This window comes from Castor canadensis, chromosome 10 (assembly GCF_047511655.1).
Source record: "Castor canadensis chromosome 10, mCasCan1.hap1v2, whole genome shotgun sequence".
NCBI classification, from domain to species: domain Eukaryota; kingdom Metazoa; phylum Chordata; class Mammalia; order Rodentia; family Castoridae; genus Castor; species Castor canadensis.
This window is the reverse complement of record NC_133395.1, coordinates 50055448-50065678: the sequence shown is the minus strand read 5'-3', so window position 1 is coordinate 50065678 and position 10231 is coordinate 50055448. Positions and strand designations below refer to the sequence as shown.

The following is a 10231-nucleotide window of genomic DNA, read 5'->3' as shown; positions in this document are numbered from 1 at the left end:
AGTAAGTGGAGCCCAGAGTCCAATATCAGATGACAAATGATGTTACTAATTTATAGCAGTAGAGATGGAGATGAATTAATAGATTTGCTCTTTCTGGAAATAGTTGATGATATTTACTAAAGTAGATATTGTAGGGGAAAAAGAATCATCAAAGAGATTGCCTAGATTTTTATTCAAACTGGTTAGAGATGGATAATGCCATGGTTTGATAGGATGAAGAGAACAGGAGAGACATAAAGCTTCAGACTTGTATTAGTAAGTGTGACATGATATATGATTATGGTTATATTAAATAAGTAAATGATCTTATTGTGTTAAAAAAATCTTAACTCCCTGAAAGGCTTAGTTTAATTTTGTAGAATTTTTTGTTGTGCTGGCTGGGGGTGCATTGTGGCATTTACAAAAGTTCTTACTTGGGAAATTAAATTTATCCTCAAACATTTGAGAACTATATCTGATAGGTCAGAAAAGTTAAAAAAAATCCTGTATGGGAAAATAATGTAACTGGTCAGGATGAGATTGTAAAAGTTGATTTAAACAAATCTATATTTATTTCTCTAGAAGATGAAATAAACGTCAGTGGAGAGCAACTTTACATAAGTACAATTGGTGACTAGAAGAGAAAGGTACGTGAGATCTCTCAGCTATCAATCCACTGCTGTCTTCTGTTTTTCCTGGATGGGGTCCCATTTCTTATAGATCTTTCCTCTAGTATATTGAAACAAAACCCACTGAGAACAGAGTAGACAAATGAATCACTGCTGCCTGCTCATTATGCATATAATGGAACACTTGTCTGGCAAAAACTGACAAGAGGAAAGTTTCAATTAAGCATTTAGGGTCCAGCAATCCTTGTAATGAACGATGACATTTATATACTTCCAGGAATGACTATGAAAATTTTGATTTTGTATTTTTCCATACAATTAAATCATTGATATGCTGTGGGAAGAATAATACAGGTCCTCTCATTTGTGTCTTATCACACACTCACATTGCGATAATACTCACACAAATACATATGGTATTGAAATAAAGTGTGGCTTCAAGTCCAAGATGTGTCCAATTCACTAAATTGTGGTATTCTAAAGAATTTACTAATTTCTTCAAAAGTATCATATTGTAGCATATAGTTCTTTATTTCCTTAAAATCTGTAGGATCTTTCATCATATTCTTTTTAACACATCTATTTGATGTGTACATAATCCACATTAGTAACACACGTCTATAAAAATTTATTCTTTTCTCAGCAGTTTTAACCCACAGTTTTGTAATTATCCTGCAGAACTAAGATGAACTTCTCTCCCAAAATTCAGTTCAGATGTAAGGACTGATAGTGGAAACATCATTAAAAGAATATGAAAAGCTTTATTTCTTGTACAGTTCTGCCTTGGGGGATAACAGGGCAGGTTTGTAAGTTGGTCTGATGATGCCTTACAAGAGCAGAGACAGCACCTCAACCACCAGCTACGGAGTGGGGTAGTATTGAGTTCTAGGGGTGGAGCAGGTCAAGGTTCTTATACAATCTTCATGTCTTTCAAGGTCTGGCTTTGCTATGGGCACCATGGAAGGGAGTTCCTGGTCTTTCTTATCTCATCCAGACGTCTGTCAGAAGTGGAAGTGGGGATGGTGGAAGCTAGAGAGGGTCAATAAAGCGAATGTTGAAAATGAAGTCCGACCAATAGAAAAAAATTACATCTTTGTTACTAAATAACAAGGAGAGTAAACAAGATCTGGGGCAACTTTAATCTTGCCTTCTGAATTTCTAATTTTTTTAAAGATAATCTAAAAATGAAGAATAAGTAAGTTTTTTTATTTGGCTTTTGTTTTCATTTTGAAAGAGAGTTCTTAGAATGAACTTTCAATTAGTTGAAATGATGGATTTACAAGAAGTTTATGGAGAAGGTGATCTGACGGTTCTGTATTTTCATCCCAATTTCATTCCTGAAACAGTTGAGGCCAAGAGAATTTAAGTGACTTTTCTGAAACTGCTCATCAAGGAAGAGGTAAAACAGGCATGCAACTATGATAAACTTCACTCCCAGCTCATGATGTGTTCGGAAAACAGAGAATGCAGTGACAGAAACTAAGGTAGGGACATCACAAGGGAAGCACAGCTGTGATTGAATTGGATATGGACTTTAAACATGATGGTATTCATTGACTAGAGTTGAAAGCAATTAGTGATATGCCAGTAGGAGAAAATAGATACTTTGTGTTAAGGAATTAGTGAGGAATAAGATAAAGACTTGTATGAAGCAACAATAAAAATTTCCTGGTAAAAATATGTAGCTACGGAAGCTAGAAATTTTATTTAGAAGCCTACTCAATTTGAGAGAAGGGCTCTTGTTTATTAGTGAAGTGTCTGTGTGCATAATTTGAAAACACAGGGAAATAGCAAATTCAAACAGAATAAGCAAAATAATAAAAAATAAAAAGGATTGGGGAGAATATAATTTGTAAGACAGAATCCCCAAATAGGTTGTGGTAAAGTACAGGTGGGGAAAAATACAAACATGATAACCTTTGGAAACCAATGTCCTAAATGAATTTTTTAAAAACATAAATAACAATAAATAACAATAAATCTCTCTTTGGGTTTACTATAATTTTTCTCATTCTTAAAATAATGGCCAGGATATTTTTTTCTTTAAATTGAGAAGGCTGCTGTCCAAATCTGACCAAGGTCAAAGTCATTAGTCTAGTTGGAGCCCTAGGTGAAAGGATCAAGAGGACTCAGTCCAATGATGGTATCCAGGATGCCTGGGCACATGCAAAAGAATTAATTGGTGACCCGGCACTAATTGGAGAGCAGCACAGCCAAGATCATTAGGTAGCTGATTTTCTAAAGTGTGTCTATTCCTTCCAATTAACATTTCAAAATCTTTAGTCTTAAGATTGGTTTCCTGTTGTTCAGCATGGAATGAAGCAAAATCTTTGGTACAGTTTTGGATAAAGAAAGATTAAAGTTTATTGATTTAAGTAGATATTTTACTTTAATGTATGTACAACTTAAATACATTGAAAATAATTAGTTCAGTCAGTTATTAAGTTTTCAAGCTAATAACTTATTTGTAGAACAAATGATTTGTTTAATGTGAACCTTATACTATAACATAATTTTATAGATCAGTTTTTTTCACATTTGACTCAGTTGTTTTAATCAATGGTTGTGTCAGTTTATCATTTTGTGCATTAAGATATGAAACATGAAATTATATTTGAACCTGCTATCTTTTAATATATACTAAATCTACAAGTGTTTATATTTGTGTGTGTTTACTCCATGTATGTCTCTGTGTGAACATCCATATATTTGCCCAAAATGGATATATATGGGAGGTTGATAACTTCTCAGATATTATTGATTTAAAGGAGTACTTGCTTTTATCTCAATGGTTTCATGATCTTCTGTTTAGAACAGACTACTTTGTGAAATCCTGAATTATCCTCAAATAGTAAATGTCTTGGTGTTTACTTGATAATATAATCATTTAATAATAGTCCTTAGTTCAAGAGGTAAAATAGCTTAGAGAAATTTAGGCAGATCTTTGTTTAATTCAGGTGAACTTTAGAGAATGTTACTGTATTCCAGGCTGTGTATTAGGGCAATTTTCAGGCTGTGTGCTAATTTAAACAAACAAGCAAGCAAATAAGAACAGGAAAATTTTCTTCCATTAAATAACTGCTAGTCCAGGATGGGGGACGTGCATGTAAATAACTGAACTGTAATAAAACGTGTTAAATATCCTACATTATCTTAATCACTTGAATTAAGTGCTGTAGAATTGTAAAGGAAGGATAGAGACATTCAGTCTGTGGATTACAGCCAACGGTTTTTGGCAAGAACTTCAAAAGAGGGTTGACATTTAAACTGGCCCTTGAAAAATCATTAGATCTTTACCCAGCTAAGGGTGGAATATGTGGAAAAGAAAGATAATGCATTTGCAAAGCATATAACATGGTCATTTTGTGTGAGCAACAAAGTAGACCATGTTCTTCTTAAACTCCTGACTCCTGCTGTGACACCACCATAGATAACCTTCCAGTATTCAGACATAGTGTGGTAGTAAGGAAAAGAGGTTAAGCTCAACAAAGAAATGACTTGCCTTAACCATGGATCTTCCAAACTTTTATAAAATTTTCCTACTAGGAAGTATGATCCTTATTTCACAGTTACGGGGAGAAAAGCGAAGAGAAGATAAGTGACTTTCTTAATAGACAGCAGAAAACCAGCCAACCAAGCAGGACACATTGGCAAAGACCCCTAACTCCTAATTCAGCACTCCATCCATTGACCACACATGTCCCCAAATTGTAGTTTGCCCTTTACTACAGAATAAACAAGAGGATGATGTAATTTATTTAGTATATGTCTGTATGCCCAATCAGATCATCCTTTGGTTAAGAATTATAGTTACATTTAAAAAAATGATGCATATAATATGGAACATGTATTCCTTAATTTCTCATAATTCATTTTGTACCTGTTGTCCAGTCTAAAATAGTTTGGGTAGGAAAGTAATATTTATTAAGAATTTTTGATGAACAAAGTATGTAAAATAAAAGCGATTTTCTTCTTTTATAGATGAGAATTCTGAATATCGAAGAGGTAAAGCAATTAGGTGCAAAGCTCACATGTAATGCTACATTTATCTAACTCTAAAGTCCATAACTCTTCATTAAACCACAATACTGTCTTCACAATTTTTTAAGCTAAATATATTTCAAAACTCTTAGGTGCTTAAAATAATAAACAAAAAGCACTTCTTACTGATTGCCTAACATTTAATCCTGTGAAACTGAAGTTTTAAAAGTAGGTGATAAAAACATGTGTATGATGATGATGATTGCAGAATCTAATAATTAAGTGCTTATATTGTTCTAGATGTTCTTCTAATAATTTTGTATGTAATAGCTAATTTGATTGTCACACCATCCCAGTGGATCAACTTATCTTTATTTGTTCCTATTTTAAATGTGCATATATTACAAAGAAAGTTTACCAACACTTACTAAAGAATGTGAAACTGTAGCAGGTGTTCCTACTGTCTTTACAGTTAGTTATATGTGGGTGACACATCCAGAGGAAGAAATAGCTATATTGCCTTGGTAGCCTATGTGTGCCAGACTTAGTCAAAATAGTTCAATGATGAAGAGGAAAGGATCTAAAACTGACAGGAAACAATATATATGTTATTACTGTTATCATCCTATTTTATGTATTCAAAGCAATATCCTGAAATTCAGAGAAACAGCTTGCACAGCATCACACGGTTAATTATATGACATCACCATTATTCGGAACAAGAGTCATTACTATCTAACTATAATGTTTTAAAATAAATCTTACTATGTATCTTTGAGGTTTACAATACACTGTTGAGGATATATATTGATAGTAAAGGGGTTACTACAGCCATGCAAATTAATATATTATCTCACATTGTTATTTTTGGTTATAAGAACAGTAAAGAAACCTACTTATTTATAAGTCTCAAATATTATTTTATTAATTGCCAACCTCATGTTGTACATTAACTCTCTAGACTTGTTCATCTGGTACTTTGTATCTTTTTAACATACATGTCATTTTCCCTCTTGCCTCTGGATCTGGTAAATCACGTTTTTGTTCTCTATCTCTATATAATTGACCCTTAAAGGGGTTGATTAGATTCCACATATAAATGAAATCATGCTCTATTTTTCTTTTGTGGCTGACTTATTTCACTTGGCTTAAAGCCTATTAGGTCTATCCATGTTGTGGAAAATAGCAGGATTTCCCTTTTTAAGATGTAATAATATTCTATTTTTACGTATGGGTACATACATGTGTACATATGTATAGTTTTGCCATATTTTCATTTTTATATTCATCTGTCATTAGGCACTTAGGTTATTTCTATATGTTGCCTCTTGTGAATAATTCTGTGATGAACCTGGGGGTGTATATCTCTTGATGATGTAATGATTTCATTTCCTTGGATGTAAACTCAGAATTGCTGTATCATATGGCAGTTCTACAAGTTTCTTTGGGAGCCTCCATCCTGCTTTCCATAATAGCTGCATCAGTCCATAGTCCTACCAATAGTATTAGGGTTCACCCTCTCTCCATACCCTAAACAATATTGCTTCTTTTTTTGATAATAGCCATCCTAATTGGCATGTGGTGATAACTCATAGTTATTTATCCATTTTGAATATTGTTATGTTGCCATACATACGTTGAAAATTAAGCAGATATTCCTTCTTAAATATAGAGGGAATAATGAAAAAGTTAATATTAAAATGGGGGAAAAGAATACCTGAGGGAAGAATATATTTCACCTTTTAGTGGAAAAGAGCAATATTTTTCTCATTAGGAAAAAATGTTCTTGAGTGCAAAGGCTAAACTATGATATATATTTTATCACAGTGTTTGTACTTATAGTAGCTCAGAATGTATATCAGATACACAAATGGTAACTGAAGGAATTAGTTCATTAATGGATAGATAAAAAGATGCAGAATCTTGCAAGTTGAAAGTGGAATGTGGTTCAAGCTGTTACATAACCCAAGATGAGAAATGAACAGGAGCATTCTTTCCTCTTATGTCTCCCAACCTCTTCTTGGTAAAGTGACTTTCTATTTCCAGATCCTAGAATTTCATTTTTTAAGAGATAAAGAAATACATGAATTATTTTCTAGGAAAGGTACCTGAGATTTATTCCAAGATTCTAAGCTTATGTCATAATATATAGATATGTGTATATTTAAATTTAAATTCATAAATTTGCTTAAAAGTAAAACTTCAGTTCCTGATAACAATACTGTCATTTCTAGTGCCCAGCAACCACACATAGCTAGTAGATACTGTATCCTACAGTACAGATAAGGAACATTTTCTTTCCTGCAACCTTGATCATCATGGTACTGTGTAGCAAGGTACTACAAGTTGTACAGTAAGAAGTGTAGAAAAGAGGCTTGAACATAAGGAACTCTTTTCTGGGATCATCCCAAGTAGATGTTCTTACTGTAGGGTCATCTAAAATGCTTCAACAGGGCAATAAAACCAGGTTATAATTTAAGGCTAAAAAAGTAGAACCTGGAAGGAGTCTCTGATGGATAATGTAGTCACCACAAAGATACAAAGCACTGTGCTTTTTCTTTCACCCTAGGACAGAGCACTATCTATTCTACTGTCATGGTGGTAATAATTAGTGTACTCCACATCTTCCACTTGGGCAATCAGGGAAAGCTTCTTGTTGGAATAAAGACTAGGTATTATTATACAGTATTATCAAGAGATTTCTAAGTGAAAAATGGGAAGAAGAAGGAAGAAAAGGAAATGATATTCCAAATAGAAGGGATAAAAGTACAAAATTTTAGAGGCTTCTTAAAAAATCCTCATTTCTATCAACATGACTGATTTATAGGGAGTTTGTGGATGAATGTTAAAAGAGTTATACCCAGAGAAAGAAGGAGTGTTCAGATAGGAAAAACTTAGGAAGCAACAAAATTATAACATTTTGTATAAGCAACTTTATATAGAAATAAAAGTGACAGATCCTAAATATAAACTAGAGAAGATATAGCAGAGTTTCATTAGAATTTTAGGAAGATCTAAAAGATAACTTTGACTTTGAATAATGGAAGATAAATACATGCATAATCAATGTAAACTGAAAAAGAGTAATTCTGCTCACACAATGAAACATACTATAGAAAAAAATTATTAAGGAATAACAAAGACCAAATTAAAACATACTGAATTCCATATATCATTTCCCTGTCCAACACACACTTAAATGTTTATTGAAATCAAACAATCACAGACCTACAGTTACAGTCTGTTTCATCATGCTGTTATATACCATTGGATAATCTAATCTGCTAAGCAATTGTAGAATTTATATCTTTACCTACTATCTTAAAATCAGGCAAAATGGTACTGCTATTGTTATGCAATAATTCTTTAAAATAGCAACTTTAATATCTAATTTTTCCTTTGCTGTTTTGTGTTTACCTACTTTATCTCATCTCTTGCTATATTCTCCATTTTCCTGCCCTATTCTGCTTTGTGTGGTCCTTGGTACAATGCAAAATTACCATGCTCGAGTCATCAAGTTTCTGAATGAGCTACAAGAAATAGTTTAAGTAATAGAAATTGATGTTGCTTCTTTTCACATTGTGTCATTTAGGGTTATTTATTTATTTATTTTTTGCTATGCTAGGGATTGAACCCAGGGCTTCTCACATGCTAGGCAAGTGCTATAGTACTTGATACATGTCCCCAGTCCTTCTACATGTATTTTGTTTATGAGATAGGGTCTCGCTAACTTTAACTCACTATCCTCCCGTATCCACCTACCTAGTAGCTTGGAATACAAGAGTGTGTCACCACGTCTGGCATCATATTGTAAGTTATATTGGAGAAAAAAATGACAACATGTTCTTACTATTTTAGAAATAACTTTCATTTTTCTTTCAATTTTGAACAGTTTCAATTAAAAACTGAACAAAATGGAGAACTAAAATATAGAACTAATTGAGTCAAACATACCCCCATTACTAGCACTGGAATTTCTTATCTGCGTTGCTAATCTAAGCACATTCCCTCGTTTCTGATAATGTGAGAAGGTATGCTTAGCAATATGTACCCTGTTCCGATCTCTGCTGTAGCTGAAGAAATATTAATTTCTTTGTTGTTGTTGTTGTTGTGCTATATGGGGCACACTGTGGCATTTTCTAAAGTTCTTACAATGTATCAAATACGTCATACTTGAATTAACCCCCTCCACTGTTCTCCTTTATTTTCCCCCATCCATTCCTGGAATAGTTCCAATAGGTATCATTTTTGCATTAATACATACATGTGTACACATTTTTTGTACTGTATTTACCCTCCTACCCCCTTTCCCATCCACCTCTTTCTCTCCCACTGGTACCAACCTCCCCCCCAGCCACCCCGGACAGGATCTGTTCTGCCTTCCTGTTTTCTAATTTTGTAGAAGAAAAAAGAAAATAAAAAAGAAGAAGAAATGACAATTTTGCTTGTTTGAGATAAAGGTAGCTACACAGGGAGTTTCCATGTGATAATTCCATGTATATATGTATTATAACCCCAATTGGTTCATCTCCTCTATTTTTTTTTCATTCTACTTTAGTTAATCCTTTTCTTATGATGGTTTCAGCTGATTTAAAATTTCTATATTCAAGACCCAAAACAAATGCAGTAATATTATTGGACATGGATCACACATTAAGGGAAGAACAAACATGGGAGAAATATAGAAAGGAAAGGAAAAGTAAAACTTTTCTGTGGAGATGAACCAATGTGGGTTGCAAAGCACAAGTTCATGGAAGCAATTCTGGGAATTTTCTCTGCATAACTATCTTTATCTCAAACTAACAAAAAAATGTGTTTTACTTATTATCTCCTATGCTTTCTCTTCAACAAATATGGAGAACAAGAGGGTGGAACAGGTTCTGCCTGGAAGTGTGATGGAGGCAGGGGAGGTAGGAGGGAGTAGGTGGCACAAACAATGTATACACATGTAAGTAAATGTAAAAACAATAAAATAAAAGGCAAAAAAATTGAAATAAAGAATTCTGTATTCATGCTTGTATAGAGAGTATATAAACACATCTTCTTAGTTTCCTTCATTTACGCTACCCCTCTTGTTTGTGACCTCCCTTTGTTGTGACACTTCAGAATATTGCTGCATTTGAATTAGGTCTATATTCCACATATGAGAGAGAACATTTGGCTTGTGGCTGAGTAAAATTCCATTGTGTATAAATACCACATTTTCTTAATCCATTCATCAATAGTGGGGTATCTTGACAGTTTCCGTAGCTTAACTATTGTGAATAGTACTGCAATAAAGATGGGTGTGCAGGTGCATTTGGGTATATCCCTAGGAGTGGTATTGCTGAATAATATGGCAGTTCTATTTTTAGTTTTGTGAGAAACCTCCGTACAGTTTTCATAGTGGTTGTACTAATTTACATTCCCACCAGCCATGTATGAGGGTTAATTTTCCCCCACATCTTCACAATCATTTGTTGCTGTTTGTGTTCCTGATGATTGCCATTCTAACAAGAGTGAGCTGGAATGGTAACATGGCTTTGATTTCCATTTCCTCTATGGCCAGGGATGGTGAAACATTTTTCATTTTTCTTTTTGCCATTTGGACTTCTTCCTTTGAAAAGGTTCAATATTAATTTATTTCTAAGATTTACACCTTT

The 10231-nt window shown here is 33.5% G+C and overlaps 1 long non-coding RNA gene across 1 annotated transcript in view; it reads left to right on the top strand.

Annotated features, from left to right (window-relative positions):
- Positions 1-562: 562 nt before the first annotated feature.
- Positions 563-10231, top strand: part of LOC141411595 (uncharacterized) — a 63453-nt gene continuing 53784 nt past the window's right edge. The window contains exons 1-2 of the long non-coding RNA XR_012436435.1: positions 563-626; positions 1955-2092. This is a non-coding gene — a long non-coding RNA (uncharacterized lncRNA). The remainder of the gene's footprint in view (positions 627-1954; positions 2093-10231) is intronic.